Source organism: Dipteris shenzhenensis, chromosome 3 (genome assembly GCF_047967505.1).
Source record: "Dipteris shenzhenensis isolate YYH24624 ecotype China chromosome 3, Dip_SZ_1.0, whole genome shotgun sequence".
NCBI lineage: Eukaryota > Viridiplantae > Streptophyta > Polypodiopsida > Gleicheniales > Dipteridaceae > Dipteris > Dipteris shenzhenensis.
The window spans coordinates 56443640-56463167 of record NC_141598.1 but is presented as its reverse complement, the minus strand read 5'-3'; the positions used below and the strand labels follow the sequence as shown (position 1 = coordinate 56463167).

Genomic DNA, 19528 nt, shown 5'->3' with positions numbered 1-19528 from the left:
AAAGAGAGAAGAAGAGGGAAAGAGAAAAGAGGAAAAAAGAGACATATGCTCATGCTTATGCATGAGCATATGTCTACTTCTCTTATGCTCATAGATAAGCATAAGCATTCTTATGCTCATGCTTATGTTTATGCATGAGCATAAGAGAAGGGGGAAAGAGAGAAGAAGAGGGAAAGGAAAGAGGGAAAAAGAGGGAAAGAAAGAGAGAAGAAGAGGGAAAGGAAGGAGAGATTGGAAAAGAGAAAAGAGGGAGAGAAAGAGAGAAGGGGGAAAGAGAGAATAAAAGAAGGGGGAAAAAAGAGACATATGCTCATGCTTATGCATGAGCATATGTCTACTTCTCTTATGCTCATGCATAAGCATAAGCATGAGCATATGTCTCCTTTTCTTATGCTCATGCTTATGCTTAAGCATAAGCATAAGAGAAGGGGGAACGAGAGAATTAGAGGGAAAGGAAAGAGAGAAGAAGAGGGAAAGAGAAAAGAGGAAAAAAGAGACATATGCTCATGCTTATGCATGAGCATATGTCTACTTCTCTTATGCTCATGCATAAGCATAAGCATTCTTATGCTCATGCTTATGTTTATGCATAAGCATAAGAGAAGGGGGAAAGAGAGAATAAGAGGGAAAGGAAAGAGGGAAAGGAAAGAGAGAAGAAGAGGGAAAGAGAAAAGAGGAAAAAAGAGACATATGCTCATGCTTATGCATGAGCATATGTCTACTTCTCTTATGCTCATGCATAAGCATAAGCATTCTTATGCTCATGCTTATGTTTATGCATGAGCATAAGAGAAGGGAGAAAGAGAGAAGAAGAGGGAAAGGAAAGAGGGAAAAAGAGGGAAAGAAAGAGAGAAGAAGAGGGAAAGGAAAGAGGGAAAAAGAGGGAAAGAAAGAGAGAAGAAGAGGGAAAGGAAGGAGAGATTGGAAAAGAGGAAAGAGGGAGAGAAAGAGAGAAGAAGGGGGAAAGAGAAAAGAGGGAAAAAGAGACATATGCTCATGCTTATGCATGAGCATATGTCTACTTCTCTTATGCTCATGCATAAGCATAAGCATGAGCATATGTCTCCTTCTCTTATGCTCATGCTTATGTTTATGCATGAGCATAAGAGAAGGGGGAAAGAGAGAAGAAGAGGGAAAGGAAAGAGGGAAAAAGAGGGAAAGAAAGAGAGAAGAAGAGAAAAAGGAAAGAGGGAAAAAGAGGAGGAAATAGATTGAAGGAGGGAAGAAGGAAAGAGATTGAGGGGAAGAGAGGGTTCCTACGCCCATCACTGCAGCTAGCACTTAAGGCACTAGCTGCAGGCCAATGGAAATAACAAAAATAATAAATAGAAAAAAGAGGAAGCACTTATCTGAAACAATATGTCCCGCTCGGTGTTGTGGACTGGCCCTACAAAAGAGAGGAAACATACCATTTTTCAAATAAGATGTTAGAGGAAGGAGGAGATTACAAAAGTAACTTCTTGAAAGGAGGAGATTGAGAAGACAAGGAGAAAGAGAAGGAAGAGAAATATAGAAAAGAGGTGAGTCTTCTTTCTTTCTTGAAATCTCGTTTTTTGTTTCAATCCTTTGAAAACAAGCATGAAAACTAGTTTATAGGTTTAGCAATACAAGGAGAAGCACTCACAAAACTAAAGCTAACAAACAAATAACCTACATTATTGAAACAAACTCACCTCTTGAAGGACTTCCTTTCAAGAAACCAAAGAGGGAAAAGGGTAGAGAGGGAGTACAAGAGCTAGGAGAAGGGTGAGGAGTGGAGAATAGAGTGGGAGGTTATCGGAAATAGGTGGGAGGTCATCGAAAATAGGTGGGAGGAGAGATTGCCTTGCTTACTTGAGAGATTAGAGAAGGGGATAAAGAAAGCGCCGCGTGATGGGAGTCTCGGGTTTTAACCCACGGCATCGCTATATAGCAACACTTTTTCGTCGCTAATTAAAAATGTCGCTATATAGCGACGGAACAGAGGAAAAAGTCGCTATATAGCAACGCTTTAAGTCACTTTTTGTTGTAGCATGAAGGGAAGCTCATAGATGTTATTTTATAACTGTTAATATCTCTTCTTGCACTTATGTTGTGATTTTATAAGTGTAGATGGAAGGGACGAGTGGAAGCTCGTCCGATGATGCACCAACGTCCGAGAGCATGAAGTGGCTTATGGAGAGGTTATACTATCATTGCACTCATTGCAAGCGAGAAGTACGACATCAATGTCGTATTATCATGCACCACTTGCGGATGTATGGGGAGGAGCCCGAAGAACCAGTACCCATTGTTGGTGTTGCACGTGTTGATGGACCATCAGTAAGTCAAAGCTATTTAAGTTTGCAGTCTTATTATATACCAAGAAATACAAAATCTTATATTTACACGAAATCTTAAAACAGGATGAGGAGGGTGACAAGGGTACGCATATACCTTCTCACTTAAGCAAGACTATAGTCTCCCGGATGATGACGAGTGTATGGTCAACATGATGGATTCCATTTTTAGGGACACTACATCCCATGTACATGTGATGTCAGAGTCTGAGGTCAAAATGCGAGAGTTGCAATCAACACAATTGTATGAGGGTGCTAGGATGTCTAAACTATGTGCTTGTCTCTCAATCTTGAATCTACAAGTATGGGTGGTCGGATACAAGTGTCTCGGCCTTAATGAGGTTAGCTCTTGCATTAATTTGACTCATTATTTGGATATTTTTTGTTGAGAATCATCATTTGGATAGTGTATACCGAATCATCATTGTTCGAAGCCTATGTATGTTTTGAATTGTCATAGGTTGCTCCAGAAGATGTTGCCTACACCAAATACCATGCCCGCATCAAGAGATGAAGCGAAGAAGATGCTAACAATGGTGGGTATGGATTATGATACCATCCATGCTTGCCGTATTGATTTTATTCTCTTTCGTCGTGAGCATGGAGATTTGGCTAGTTGTCCAAAGTGTGGGGAACAACGATATAGAGATGACTTGCAGGGGGTGAGCGGATACTGGTAAAGGTCTTGAGACACTTTCCCATGATTGCAAGAATACAACACATGTTCTGATGCAAATCCATAGCGGAGTTGATGACATGGCATGCATCTCATCGGTCCACTGATGACACATTGAGGATTCCCGTAGATTGTGCAGCTTGGAAGCACATAGATAATCAGTGGCCGGACTTTGCGAGAGAACCACGCAACTTACATCTTGGGCTAGCCATGGACGGCATGAATCCTTTCGGGTTACGCTCGACATCTTGGTCGACATGGCCCATAGTCGTGGTGAATTACAATATCCCACCATGGCTAACAATAAAAAAGGGACACCTCATGCTTGCACTACTTGTGCCAGGAAAGTACAAGGCAATATGGATGTGTACATGGCACCTTTGATAGAGGAGTTACAGATATTATGGAGAGGAGTGCAGGTCTTTGATATTTCTAGAGCTCCTAGACATACCAATGATATTCTGTTTAGGGGTATCTTGATGTGGACCATGCATGACTACCCAGGATATGGAGAGTGCGCAAGTACGTGGTTGTATCTTTACATGTACAATGAGGGATTATGCTTTTATGACTCTCTTTCGCACGCATGTCTTGTACTAACACATTCATGCACGCGTGCAGGACTTGTTATAAGTGGGTACCATGCTTGTCCTGTTTGTGGACCGGCTTTGAAATCGCTTGCATGCTACTCCAAACATATGAGGAAAAATTATTATGAAGGTCATGCTTGATACCTTCCACTCGACCATCTCGCACGTGGAGGTTAGCTTGATCCATCACCATCATATTAGAAGGCAAGTGACTGGATTCAAGCTTGGAGGGTGAATGGAGAGGAACCTCCTCCTGGTATGAAGAGGCTATCGATCTTTCACGAGCTTCCTTATTGGGGTCAGTTACAAATCAATTATCTCTTGGATCCCATGCATATCTTCAAGAATGTGGGGGCTACTATTTGGGCACACTTGGTTGGTTCCAAAGACTCGAGAGGAGTGTGAGAAGACTTGCGTGCTATGAATAGGATGTCTCATTTGTGGCCCCAAGTGCATGCTTCGGGAAAAGTTATCCTCCCGAAAGCAACGTGGATCCTCTCTATGAGGGAGGAGGCAGCGGTCAAGGCACACATTGCCTCTTTTCAAACACTGACAGGGCACATGCGTTGCTTGAAAGGAGCATTTTCAAAGGACAATAAGCTTAGTGGGCTCAAGTCCCATGATTGGCACAAGGTCTTACATGTATTCTAAGTAGAATTAGTATACCGATAATCGTGATGCGTTAGCGTAATTATTATTATGTTATATTGTTGACATGACTTCTTTGTTGCTTTGATAGTTCATCCTCCCAATTACAATAAAAGGGTGCTTACAAGAAGATGTTAGAAATGCTATATTCAAGATTTGTGGTATTGTGAGGTATGCTTACTATCAAATTGCATTGAATGTATTTTCTTCAATTTAAGCTGATTAATCCGTAGACTGATTATGAAAATATCTTACATGGACATGTGAAATAGGTGGATATCTCAAAAAGAGATCTCCATATTGAGCATCGAGAAGGCTAGGTAGAATCCATCGAAGCCGTATGCTTGCTTGAGAAGCACTTTCCCTCGAGCATTATGACAACTCAAGTCCACTTGCTTGTGCACATAGTTGATGAGGTGGCTATAGCAGGTACCGTTCATAGTCGATGGATGTTTTTTCTCGAGCAGTTTATGAAAACTTTAAAGGGATTTGTAAGACAAAGAGCAAGACCAGGAGCAAGCATGGCAAAGGGATGGCTTGTGCAAGAGTCATTAGTATATATCACAGAGTTTCTTGCATCCACGGATCCCGATATGCCGCAAGCTTGGCATAACAAGGATGATGATCGCATCATTGGCGAGGTTCCCCAAGAAAAAGGGATTGAAAGAAAGATGAGGGAAGAGCAAATGGAGAAATTCAATAAGTTTTGTATCCTCAATAGCCTTGAGATGCAGATTTGGATTGAGAGATATGAAGTGGCCAAAGCAGAAAGAATAAATGCAAGGACAAGATTCAGAGTAATGTACAGGAAATCACAACCATATCCACGGGATCTGGCTCTTCTCCCTACTCACATGTCACTTGATTGGCTACAACTGGGGCTCTACGTAAAGCCGAACGTGATGGAGAGACAATAAACGAGCACGAGCGAGAGTTATCATCTGGATGTATGGTGCATGTAAGTTTCTTACCTCTTGATGTAATTAAGTAATTATTTGTGGCAATATATGCTATAAAATAGATGCATCTTCATTGTTTTAATGATGCTCTTTTACAGTACAAAAAGTACAGTGCATTATGGTCATATGGACGATATTTTCGCGTGGAACGCATCGATTCAAAGAGAGTCACATATGATTGTAAAGTCATGGCTAACTTCACACAAGATAGCCGAGTAAGTGCTTCGGATACCAATCTTCTCTCCTCAGAGTTAGATTATTGTGGAACCATACGCAACATCTATGAAGTTGATTTTAGACGATTTAGTATTTTCATTCTTGATGTAAAATGGTTTAGAACTATTTACAATGGTCCCCATGTGACAGTGAGAAAAGATAGTAGTGATCTCTTTACAATAGACTCCACCAAACATTGGACCGATGAAAGTGATACTTTTGTTCTTCCCGAGCACTGTGAGCAAGTGCATACCAATGATTTAATTAATCGAAGCTTTCGTTTTAAAAGATCCATTGATACATGTACTTGAGCATAATTTCATATATATAATTGACGACATTTGGCACCCATCTTCAATATAGGTGGTTTTTCATCCGGATCGTTCTGATCCAAGATGGTGGTACATGATCCAAGTTGCACCATGAAGTAAGCAAATTTTTGAAGATAGAGATGTGGATATGGAGATGCCACTACCAATGCCGGATCCAATTGATGAATCTAGCAAAGAAGATGTAGATCACCATATGAGCCAAGAGGAAGATGCACATCGCACGAGAGGAAGATGGAGATCACAATATTGAGGAAGAAGACAACGATCATCAAGAATCACCACACTTTATTGAAGAAGATGATCAAATACTTTTAGATGAATGTATGATGCCAGAGCACGATGATGATATATGAGATCAACTCGGTATAGAGTTGGAGATAGACTTGTTTAGTGCCTTAGACTTGGCTCAAGATGAAACAGTTGATGTAAATGCTCTTAATTGATTTTTCTCATCTCAAACTTGGACACGAATATATGAGCTTCAAAGGCTTGATGTACATGCTCTCATTTTTTTATTCTCTATGAGATCAAACATGTATGAAAATTTAAAAAAATTTGTCATTGGAAAAAACTAACTTTTAAGGCCTATATGGAAAAAAAAACCTCTCTGTAAAACGTCGCTATAAAATAGTATATCACTGTTGCTATATAGCGACACTTAAAAGTCGCTATATAGCGACCTCGAGGGGGTCACTCATCATATGTAACCCTATCACGTGAGTTCAACAAAAGGATATTTTTTATTTCTAAAATTTACAGAAATAAATATACATAAGGGACTATTTAAAATAGTTTTGGAAAAAATTTACAGATTTGTATAGAAAAGGGGTACATTTTATTAATGAAAAATTTACACAGATAAGGGATTTTAGAAATATGCCTTGAACGCACGTGGTATAGAGGGTTTATACATAGTGACCCCCCCCGAGATAGCGACTTTTGGCAAGCGTCTCTATATAGCGATGCTTTATGGAACCCGCTTTTCATACCGACGATTAACGCTATACGGGCGCTAAACGTCGGTACATAAACATCGCAATAGGATCCGTGTGTAGTAGTGCTAGAGGGACGTTTAGTCTGATATTAGGATTGTCGGCTGATGGTTCGGGTATTTGAGTTGTTAGGGCATGATTTATTTCTAAAGCGTGGTTGTTGATTTGAGCACATTGCCAATTGTGGGGTAGACGAACTGGATTGTACAGATAGAGAGCCGTGCATGGCATGTTCTTGAATTGTTGCAGGGATGACGATTGGAATTGTGAGGTTTTCTACAGTTATTTGAGTACTAATGAACGGTTGCGAGGAAGGGGGCAATGCTGTCAGAAGGCAGATCGCTTGGACCTTTTGATCAAGGATGAGACCTGATAAGGTTAAGTCGTCCATGGTAGTGCACTAAGTTTGGACGAACTTTGGTAGATCATCCGATTCATTCATGTTTACTTTCATACGTTTTTTCAAATTCGAGATTTGAGATGAGACATCTATGTGCTCATATGTTTGGATTAATTGTGTCCAAATCTGATGTGCTGTGGTCAGAGTTCTCACCATCTGTTTTTGTTCGTCTTCCATGTAGAGGAAGAGCTCCAACCGTGCATTTAAATCCCTGTTTTTCCAGGCAATCACATTGGCGGCGTTTGCAGTGACGGATGGATCAGGCATGACCAATGTTCTGTCAACGATGGTGAGCAGGTCAAGTTTCTGCAGCAATAACTCCATCGTCATCTTCCAAGGTTGGAAGTTTTTATCATTGAGTTTGTCTACTTTGTAGGTGCGCGAAGTCTGGGCCATTGGTTTTGACTCTCCGGACACAACAACACAAAGCAACTATAGACGCGCTTGGTAGACGCGCAAAATAGCGGGCGCGTCTATAGGCATTGCTTTAGTAGAGAAATTACAGGCGCATCTAACAACTCGTCTATTTGCGCATGTATTAATACGTCTAATTGCATGTCTAAACTGAGAAAATACGGGCGCGTCTATAGGTGCATCTATAGGTGCATCTATTTGCGCGTGTATTAGCGCGTTTATTTGCGCATATACACTGAGAATCAGACGCGCATTTAGACGCGTAGATAGACGCAAACCAGAGAATACAGAAAGTGAGATTTTGGTGTACATCTTTGCTTTCCAAACATTGCCCATGATTACCAAAGCACATAATTTTTTGCAAGCCCACATATATAAGAATTAAGTGAGATGAGGAGAATGAGACAATATGTAATATATTTTGCCAATATCAATTATGGAGCTACGGTTCAATCTCATCCTCAATGAGATCAACCCTTGCCAAACTATCTACTTCAAAATCCAAACAAGTGTTTAGATCTACAAATACATTCAATCCCCTACTACTTGTGCCACTCATGTGCTCATCGAAATCAGCATCTCGAATGGTAGGCTCGTCCTCATGGGTAATGGCCTCAATATCTGTATCTCCTATGTCATGATCATCCTCCTCTCTCGTATCACGGTCATCATCACGTCCATGGCCATGATCATCCTCCATACGCTCTATATTAGTAAATGTACTATACATCACTTTGGAACATGGCATAATAGGTATGACATGCCACCATCTATTATTATCCACCATTGGTTGATAGACAACCTAATTCAAACACAAATACAATCATGTTATTTTTCTTGCATCAAATATTTAAAAGAGAGTATTTTTATATGTGTGCACAGTACCTATTCACATTGTTGCAGTAGTACTAGAGTGTCCTTCCTACTTTGCCAAAACTTTGTGGAGTCAATAGTTACAAATCCACTTGCATGGCATTTGATTGTTGCATTAGGGCCTCTTTCCACCATTTCCTTAAACCACTTTACATCCAAAACATACACAAAGAAGCGTCGAAAGTCAAGCATAATAATATCTTAGATTATGCCACAATAATCATCCATGGCTCCATTGGCTCCCTCAAAGCTAGCAATGATGCCGCAGTCTTGTGTGTTTCTCTTATCATCAATCCGTTGTGTTCGAAAATGCTTGCCCTCACACCATATAGCATTGAACATAGTGCACTACACCAAGAAAAAATCAATTAAATAAGCAATCTAAATTATTGAAAGCTCCTAACTTATGCATAAGATTCTATATACCGACCTTGCTCATGCATCCCCTAGCATACTCCCATTCTTCCATTGTGATATGCATCCCCTCGTCTTTCTCTGCTTTCTCCATTTCATCAAGTAGCCAATCCACATGAATATCCTTTGGAAGTGCTCTTAAATACTGAGGGTATGGCACACGAGATCCGTGGTGTGTACAAAAGAGGGCCCTTTCTTCTTGTCTTCTTGCCTTTGCATCCTCGTATCTTGTCACCCATCTTTTCATCACATCACTATTAAGCACACAAAAGAGGTTGATACTATTATGCAACTCCGTGTCTATTACTTTGTTGCGTCCTTTTCCTTGAGACACAATAGAGGTCATCCTTAGGTCTTCATCATCTCTCCATAGTCGTGGGAGAGAGCTATCCACATCAACAAGAAACTCAGAAATATATACAAGTGACTCTTGTACCAACCAACCCTCGGCCATGCTACCTTCGGGTCTTGCATTTTGCCTCACGAAGCCCTTCAAGGTCTTCATGAAGCGCTCAAGGAAGAACAACCATCGTGCATGTATAGTACCGCATATAGCAATCTCATCCACCAAATGCACTATGAGATGTAGTTGGCTTGTGAGAATAGAACATGGAAATGTCTCCTCCACTAAACAAACTGCCTCCACTGACATAATTCGAGCATTCTCAAGCGTGGTGGAATCTATTTCCTTTGAGCTCACATACCTAGAAATGAAAAAGTACAGCATATTAGCAATATGCATTCAAACTTGCATGGAGCATTGATACACATCATATTTTGTATCATGTAAAGTACCTCACAAGCTCGCCCATCTTGTATATACAATCTTTCACGTCCTTCGATGCACTACGTGAAATGCTAGTAGGTAGTATGAACTGAACCCACGAGGAGGTGGTTGATTAGTTGCTTATAACTATTCACTCACAAATTTGAAAGGAAAAAGATATTATGCACATAAAATACTTACTTGGAGCATCTTGTGCGAATCATGAGATTTCAAGCCAAATAATTGCTCTACACCTCTTTTCTTGCTCTTTGTAAAGGCTCCCTTCAAACACCTCATGCATCCAATGGGAGTACGAATTGTAGTAATAGCACGCTTCACCATCGCCATCTCTAGCTTTGATAACATCCATGGTGCACGAGGTAAAAAAACACGCCCATTTGAGCTCTCTTGAGGCCAAGCTTCATGCATCCTCCGTGTGGTACGTAGATCCTCCCTTATGCCTGTGGAATCTCGTGTCCCATTCAAATGCTCCCAAATGGTAGATGCCACATTCTTGAAGATATGCATGGGATCAAGCAGGTGATTGATCTTGAGTTGGGACCAATATGGTAAACGATAAAAGATGGAGTATCTAAACAAAATAAAGTGTTATTGGGCAATCTTTACTTCCAGCCAATATAGCCAATCTTTACTTCCAGCCAATAGTTACAAACCCTTACCGGCTCATGCCAAGTGGTGGAGGAGTCGTGGAACCGTGCCAAATTCTCATCCGATCTCCCGCAGTGAGTGATTGTGGGAGGACTTCATTCCAAGGGGCAACATATCTAGGATGATCAGGTGGGAGAAATCGATGGTGATTCTCATAGATGACCTTATTCAATACGTCTGCCCGTGAGGCAACTAGCGAAGGACCACAAATAGAACATGCATGGTAACCCAATGTAGTGAGACCTGAACAATAGATGCAATTAAGAGTTGAAGGTGGGTTTAGGGTGCCACATCCTTTGGCTATTCATAATTAGAAGTGCAATGCTTACCTGAACACTCGCCATAGCCTAGGAAGTCATGCATCGTCCACATCAAGACTGCTTTGTAGTTGAAGTCTCATGACGAGGAAGGCCTACTCACATCATGCACCTCGATACCTCTCCAAAGTATCTCTAGCTCGTCAATCAAAGGCTCCAAATAAACATCAGGGTTTTTGACTTTATGTTTCCTTGGAATTAGAAGGGACAGCATAACATGTCCTTTCTTAATAGCCATAGAGGATGGAAGATTGTAATTCACCAATATCACTGGCCATACACTGTAAGACGTTCTTTTGAGACCAAATGGGTTCACACCGTCCATACCCAATCCAAGTCTCAAGCTCCTAGGTTCTTCCTTGAAGCTTGGCCATGTGTCTTCAATATGCTTCCATGCAAGACAGTCCGCGGGAGTTCTCCACTTGCCATCGGTTGATCGATGGGAGGAATGCCATGACATGAGCTCTGCAATAGATTTGCACTTGAACATATGTTGGATGCGAGGGATTATGGGAAAATGTCGCAGAACCTTACGAGGCACGTCCAAGGTTTTGAGATCTGCTCTATATCTTGCCTCTCCACAAGTAGGACACTCTCTTGCATCCTTATGTAGTTCACAAAACAAAACTCAATCGTTGACACATGCATGGATGCGCTTGTAATCTAATCCTCCAAGAGAGGTCACATGTTGCCTTGCCATATCTCTTGAGGTCGGTAGTTTATTCTCCCTTGGAAGCATTTTACACAATGGCCTGCACGTGAAGACCATAAATGAGGAAAAGCATTCAAGTAATTGACCCACTAGTGTAATTCACCATGTTTGCAAAATAGACTTTAAAGCTTACTTGAGTAATGCATTCAAACTTGCATTGCTCCATCCATAGATGGTTTGCAAGTTTAGTAACTCAAGGGAGGCACGTAGAACAGAGAATGTGCACCCCTCAAACAGTGGAGTCGATGCTGTAGTAAAAAGATCATCCTGCTCCATGCTGTCATCCCTCCCTTGATGGACATATAAATCCCGCACCATATCATCAAACACCTCCTCCTCCATGGCTTCATGAGGTAATGGTGGAGGGCTACTATCACCATCACTCCATGCATCCGTAACAGTCCCTCCTGAAGATCCCACCTCATATCGCCGACGCTTTGCCTCCTCATGACGAGCATAGGGCAACATATGCGGGTGTGGCACTACATCTGTATCAAATTAAAACGGGATCATAACTCAAACATATGAACACCCATAGGTATCTCAATCAACCTTAACTTACAAACCCTTACCCTGTTTATGGTCACATCCCATTCTCCATACTTTGAGATATGATTGAGTGTAATCTTGCGTGCACGATACATGTTTTCTCGACATCGATCACACAGACATTTGATTTTTTGCTCCAACTACATTTTGCGATGGTGGATACGGAGGGATTCATCCTCACTAGAGCTACTTGTTGAAGATGAAGACATCCTACAAACAAACAACCCACCAAATTTGCTCTTCTTCAAATGTTTAATTTTAAACTCTGTGGTGCGTCTAAAGATGCATCTAAAAGCGCATCTAGAGTCGCATCTAAAGGCGCATCTACTCTGTGTATTTAGACGCGCCTATAGATGCACCATTAGACGCAAGTATAGACGCGGCTTTTCAACCTGCTTTTAGCGCGCTCGCTTTGCTTTTCTTCACATTACTTATACTTCGCACAGCTTGCTTCCTTCCTTATTAGCACATCCACAGTTTCGACGCTTAAGAGGAAGGCTCCCATACTTACTTCCAAGCTTACACTTAAGAGGAAGGCACCCACACTTACTTCCAAGCTTAAAGGAGAGGAGGACGAACAAGGAGGAGAAGCAACTTTGAAAAAGAAGAAGAACCTTCCATACCTCTATCCAAGGTAAGTCCTTTTGCAGTTGATCTTGTTTGGAAGTTTGCTCTCTTTAGATTTGTACTTTCTCCTATCCAAGAAACACATGATCTGAGTATCAGTGTCACGTTTGTGTGTCGGGCGCAATGTCCTTTTCTACTTTTTAGAAATTCCGTCTGTCCGAGCACGTCTATAGGCGCGTCTAAAGGCACATCTATAGGTGCGTCTAAAGGCGCGTCTAGCCTGTTTGCAAACACAGACAGACGCGTCTATAGACGCACTGTTAGACGCGATTATAGACGTGCTAATCAGACGCGTCTATAGACGCGCTCCGACAGTAAGCCTCTTTTTCCTTCCCCTTTCTTCTCAGCTCATTAGTAATAGATTTTTTTTCTTTTTTCCAGTTCAACATGTGGCCAGGAAGCGCTTCCAGCTCACCTGATCCCCGGGATTCTATTTGGAAGGACTTATATAACCTTTTAGGGCACCCTCCTAGTCCTGTGGAGTTATACGGGTATATGACGGGTACTCTAAACACTCCCCAGGAGTCAGCACTATAGAGTCCAAACCACCCCACACTGCCTGAGATCACCCCAGCTGAGTCAGCACAGCCGTCTTATGCCCCTTCTTATGCCCCTTCCCCCATATCGTCTTATGCCCCTTCCCCCATGCCGTCTCATGTCCCTTCTGCCATCCTGTCTTATGCCCCTTCCCCCATGCCGTCAGGAGGTTCTTCTGTCTCGCAGAGCCGTCGACGTACTCCTGTGCCATCGAGACTCGGTTCTCCAGCTACGAGTGGTCAACGTAGTCCCGTGTAGTCTCTAGCTACGAGTGGCCAGCGTACGAGCTTGACACGACACGGTAGCAGGTGTAGTAGCAGGGAGAGCGGTGGGGGATGCATGGCACAGTGCTTTGGGAGGGGTGGCAGTGGGGACGATGATGATTCAGATGATTTAGACGTGCCTCAGGGTGATGGTACGATATTCTATGATATCACTCAGATAGGAGGCATCTTGATGGATGCGCGGGGGGAAGGATATCATGGCCTTCATGCACTCTGTAATTGCTAACAATTATAGAGATTGCTTTATCCACTTCAAAGACCAGCCAAAGAGGATGTTGGCTAATGAGACCCTCGCTGTTGTTCACTCTAGGTATCCTAACCCCCCCAATCGCCAGTTCACAGATAAATGGGCCAAGTCAAAAATTGTTACGATACTTTGCAATAAAAGATCTTTGCTTAAGAGGCAGGCATTAGCGGAGCTTGCCAAGCTTGAGGGAGGTCAACCACCAAGGGGCCCGCCCCACACCACTCACAAGCGTGAGTGAAAGAAAGCAATGAAGTCAGCAAGGGAGGACCCTAGTCTGCAGCACGTGGAGGCACGGAGGATCCAGATGGAGGAATATGGAAGCGCACATTTTGGAGCAGGGGGTGTTGAATCATGGGAGGCCCAATTTGTAATTATCGATCTCAAATTATATTGCTTATGTAGTTTATTAGGAGGTTGTTTCTTTGTGCTAATCCCTCCGCAAAGTGTGTCGTCTTGCAGCTTGAGATCATGGGCAAATACCCTACTCCTGTGGAGACAGCCTACGACTGCCACCATCGCAGAGGAGATACATGGAGGCACTTCTATGATGATGGGTTGATTACTGAGGAGCAGTATACCCGGGCTACTAGAGCGGCCCCTGAGGTATTTGAAAGTAATTAAATAATGCCAAAATTATAAGTAAAGATTTGATTTTTCATACATTGATATATGTTGTCCCTTGTTTATAGGCCCGTGCACAAGACGATGAGGAAGACAAGGAAGGAGGCACAGAAGGGAGCGCAGAAGGGAGCGTGGAAGGGAGCGAGGACCTAGAGAACATAGATTAGTCATAGAAGTAGTGCTAGCTACTCTTTTTTGTACTTAAAGCCACTGGCTTGGCTTCGTGCCTCTTGTATATATACTCCTCTTATTTTTTGTACTTGAAGCCACATGACGTGGCTTAGCTTCCTTATTTTTTGTACTTGAAGCCACATGACGTGGCTTAGCTTCGTGCTATATGTATATACAAGCACTTTTTGAGCTTTCAATTTTATTACGTTTTGGAGTTGTAATGTTTTATTTGGAATTGTAATTAAAATGCGGTTGGCTGTAAGAATTCAATTACACAATGTAAATATGGGATTCTTGTAACTATACAGCATACACAACATACATAGCATTCTATAAATTTAAAAAAAAAATAAAGCGCGTATATCAGTGCGTCTATAAACGCGTTTATAAACGCGTCTGTCTGTTCGACCAGCGACTATTTTTGCATCTATAAATGCGTTTATAAGCGCGTCTATTTAAGTGTCTAAGAGCACGTCTATACGTGCATATGTCTAATATATAGACGCACTGGTAGACGCGAGTCTTCAGACGCAAAAATAGACGCACAAATAGACGCGCCCGTAAGTTTTTTATTTAGTTCAGTAAACGCGTCTGTGTGCGCGTCTATGGGTGCTTTGTCTTGTTGTGGGATCAGTCGGTTGATGAAAGCAGCTTTGCGACTTCTCCTAGGCGTGGGTTTGGCTGCTGTGGAACACAGATACCATGTAGAAATCAGACTAAAGGATGTATACGCAAATTGAGTTCTACACGAAATGTAAATGTATTGAATGAATGTTTGTTGTTACATAGTTCGTGGATTCCATTGGTCTCGTCTTATGACCAGGCCTTATTGATTCACATTAGTTTTCTTTTTACTTAATTTATTTGATGATAGCATTATTTATTTTAATAATAGCTTCAAGTGGAGCGTAACTTAGATGATGAGCCATTGGAGTATAATATCAAGGAAGTATGGAAAAAACTCCTTCTCAGACGAGAGACGGTAGTCGATGGTGTAGATGCAAAAGAGAAAGCCGTAGACGCAGTAGTAGGACTACTACTAAGCAATACACGTAGTGACGTCGTAGCACTAGTAGCACTAGTAGTAAGCAGTGGAAGAAAGATGGGCACTGGAACAACAGCATGGAGAAGATTAATCAAGCTATGTCTGGGAAGAGGTGGGGAGGCAAGCGAGGAGTGGCTATGGCGCGGAGGGGCTTCGCCTTGGGGAGCGTTACCCCGTATTCTTCCTGCATGTCCAGCTTCTCTGGAGTTTGATCCGCAGGAAGTGACCAGTCGAAGCCATGGAGCAGATTGCCCAGCGCTACTTGCACACTCAATAGCCCAAGATCCATCCCTGGACACCCCCTCCTCCCTGCTCCAAACGGTAGATAATTGAACGTATCGTCCTCCTTGCCCTGCATGAATCTCTCGGGCCAGAACTCCGTCGCCCTCGTCCACGACCCTGCGTCCCTCCCTATCGCCCATACGTTCACCAGCACCCTCGTCCTCGCAGCCACATCGTATCCTGCCACCCTGCACGCTTCTGTGGACTCGTGTAGCAACAACGGCACCGGGGGATGTAGCCTCAGCGTCTCCTTCACCACCGCTTGTAGATATGGTAAGCGGACCAGATCTGCTTCTTCCAAGACTCGCTCACGACCCACCACCTCGTCTAGCTCTTCCTGCACTTTGCTCATCACCTCGGGATGCTTCAGCAACTCCGCCAATCCCCATTCGCTCGTCACTGCAGCCGTGTCGGTTCCTGCCCCGAACATATCCTGCAGGACGTCCATGATCAGCATAAAACCATACAGCATCAGTTAAGTTAAGTATGGTCACGGATGAATATCGACGTTTCAGTTTTATGGCGTCTTACCAAGAACACTGCCTTGATGCCTTCGTCACTGATCTTGATCGCATGCTTCTCGTCTTCCCGGACAGATAGGAGCACGTCCAATAGATCCTTGTCCGATGATCCGCCACCTTGTCTTTCTTGACGCCGCTCGTCTATGAGATCTTGAAACGCCCTCGAGTAACTCCGACCCATGCTTTTGAGACGGCGTTCAAGACCCTGTATATCCATCCATTTCAAGTATGGCAAGAAGTCTCCGATGTTCACCTTGCCCGCCAGGTAGAAGGACTCTCTCATACGGTCCAAGATATTTCTCGTTTTGTCGTCAGACCCGGAGGCCCACTCAGAATACCTCCTGCCCACGGCCATGGTGCAGATCATGTTGGTCATCATGCACTTCAGTTTCTCGATCATGTTGCTCTCCATCCCCAGCTTACTATCCTCAAGCACGGATTTCATCAGGTAGTTCACCTCTTCTGTTCGAATCGCCCTGAAAAATTCGATGCGTCTACTGCAGAGTAGCTCCGTTACGCACAACTTTCGGAGGAAACGCCAGTATGGCCCGTAGGGAGTCCAAATGATCCCGGACCAATTGTTGCTGAGGTACTGTCCCGCCGCCGTGGCGGGTCTAGAAGCGAAAAGATGGTCGTTGGTCCTAAGTATCTCTTTTGCCACGCTGGGGGAAGAGACTATGACATAAGGCATAGAACCAAGCCGCAATGAAAGAAGAGGTCCGTAAATTTTTGACAATTTCCAAAAACAAATGTGTGGATTGTCCTCGAGCAAGGGAAGATGGCCGACGATTGGCCATGGATAAGGTGGCCCAGGAGGCCGTTTCTTATTACGCTGTTGGAGAAGAAGGAAAGCAGAAAGCCAGAAGCTGTACGTGAGCAGGAGGAGGAGGAGGGTGAGAACCAAAATATACATGGTTCGTGTGGGAATGCAGTCAGTAGAACGGAATCCGGATACGAGGCTCTGCGCTCCTGTGAGGATTAATCCATGGAAATTATATAGAGGTGTGGTGGAACTCGACGGAACCTTTACGGCAACTTTTCAAATTCAAAGCACGAGCACTCGATGAAAGCTCAACCCTCTGAGGAGTCTGAGCCTTTAGGCAGTCGTACGCGTGGTTGACGTGTTGAATATTAGGCCATGGAAATTATATAGAGGTGGACCGGTCACCGTGTGGATGGAGTTGACGGAAATTTTAGGCCACCTTGTTCCACGAGTCAGTCGACTCAAGTGCGCTACTTGTATATGACGTTATTGTGAGGATTCATCCATGCAAATTATATAGAGGTCTGGTGGAACTGGACGAAACTTTTACGGCAACTTTTCAAATTCAAAGCACAACCCTCTGCCGAGTCTGAGCCTTTAGGCAGTCGTACCCGTCGTTGACTCGTATTCACGGAATTATATAGAGGTGGACCGGTCACGGTGTGGATGGACTGGACGAAAATTTTACGGCACCTTGTTCCACGAGTCAGTCGACTCAAGTGATGTACTTGTATATGACGTTACTGTGAGGATTCATCCATGCAAATTATATAGAGGTCGGGATGGACTCAACAGAAATTTTACAGCACCTTTTTCAAATTCAGAGTAGAAGCGACTCTATGAGGCTGGTGTGACATCTAGGCTCCAAATCGCATGAACCAAAATGTAATGATCTCTTTGAGCTCATTGGACCGTCTGACAATCTGCCGGGAGAATTGCAAGGTGCTGTAAACTTGTAGGTGGCGCAGTGCGCTAGTTCATTGGATAGAAAGAGCAGGGTGTCGGCTCCAGGAGTGTTGAAGGCAAATACTCAGAACCACCTGGTAAAAGCCTAGCCCTTTCAAGTGAAACTCATAGAGGAGGGAGTAATTGCCCCCCATGAGTTTTATTTGGGGGATTAATTACATGAGGGGCGAGTGGGCAGGATTAACATAAGCGAGTGGGCATATATTAATTACGATTCATGATTAGCCTAAGTGTAAGTGATTTTAATCGAATGTTCCAGCTTTTCTGATTCGAGAACCTTCTGACCGCAAGTATATAGAGCAGAGACGGGGAGGAGACGAGAGATTATTACTGTGCAGCATAGACGTTGAGTAGTCCGCATGAATACCGAATTCATTAGCAACTGGGAGGACGGCTGAGCAAGAGGCATAGGGAAGGAAGGAGGGCAGGGACGGAGGGAGCGAGAGATGCATGGAGGGAGAAGGGAGGCAGAGGTGAGGGAGCGTAAGGAAGGGAGAGGTCAGGGATGGAGGGAATGAGAGATGCAGGGAGGGAGAAGGGAGGCAGAGGTGAGGAAGCGTAAGGAAGGGAGAGGTGAGGGAGGAAGGCACGCAGGGAGCCGAAGGCGAGCGAGGCATGTAGGGTGGGAGGGGCACGAGACCCGTAGGGAAGGAGGGAGAGGTGAGGGAAGGGGGAGATTAACTTAGGTGAATTAGACAATTGGGAGAGATTAGATTAGGTTAATTAGGTACTAGGGCGAATAAAGTAATTAAATAGGAGAGAGATGAGATAGGACAGGTGGAGCATAGGTAGGGCGGGAAGTTTAATGGATAGGAATTTTGTGCAAGAAATTAGGAGTCATTCGCAATTGGTTTGGGTGCTGATAGATGTGTTGTCAGGTAGATGTGAATTTATGAAGTCAGAAGACCCAGTAGAGGAGGGAGTAGTTGGTGGTGGTACTCAGGCACATTCTGTTGAGTGCTTTAGTCCAAAGCTCCATTGTTTAGTCCCATAGGCCTCTTGGCTAGATCTACCAAGGGGTGAGTTGAGAAAGTTGTCATGTCAAAGGTGGACCCCACAACATTAATGACCACACATCACACACCCCTTGGCCCACCCCTATCTTCACTACCAATTTCACACCTATGGCCTCGAGATATGTCACACCCATAGTTTTCTATGGTGGGGGACAATATTGTAGTGGCTAGAGCTTGCTATATATGGACATAGATTCCATTCTAGATAGTACCCCTGTAGCTACCCCATGCCCATCAGCCTTACTGAGTGGATGGAAATGGGTGTCTTCTTGACAATCCTAAGAGGCATTTGTCATGGCACATATGTATCAGCTTATGTCCCTAAAATTTGCCAAGAAATTGTCCAGTCCATGGCATTAGCTAGATAATGAATCAAAGATAAAAATAATAGATAGATTGTATGATGAGTTTCTGGAACTAGAGGGATAGGAGTTCACCCATGCATGGATGATGGAATGCATGAAGGGGGTGATGAGTCACCAAAAAGTGGAGATTCATGATGCAGTGAGGATAGGGAGATCATGTCCATCGCAAATCCCTAAAGTTGGCTGGATATTTGCAAAAGATGGGCTCTGAAACACTCTAGATAAATTCAAGTAGTAG

The 19528-nt window shown here is 43.4% G+C and overlaps 2 pseudogenes; one reads left to right on the top strand and one right to left on the bottom strand.

Moving 5' to 3' along the window:
• Positions 1-7104, top strand: part of LOC147904041 (uncharacterized) — a 65789-nt pseudogene extending 58685 nt beyond the window's left edge.
• An 8364-nt stretch (positions 7105-15468) lies between these two features.
• On the bottom strand, positions 15469-17093 carry LOC147904040 (cytochrome P450 71AU50 pseudogene; annotated as a pseudogene).
• Positions 17094-19528: the final 2435 nt, after the last annotated feature.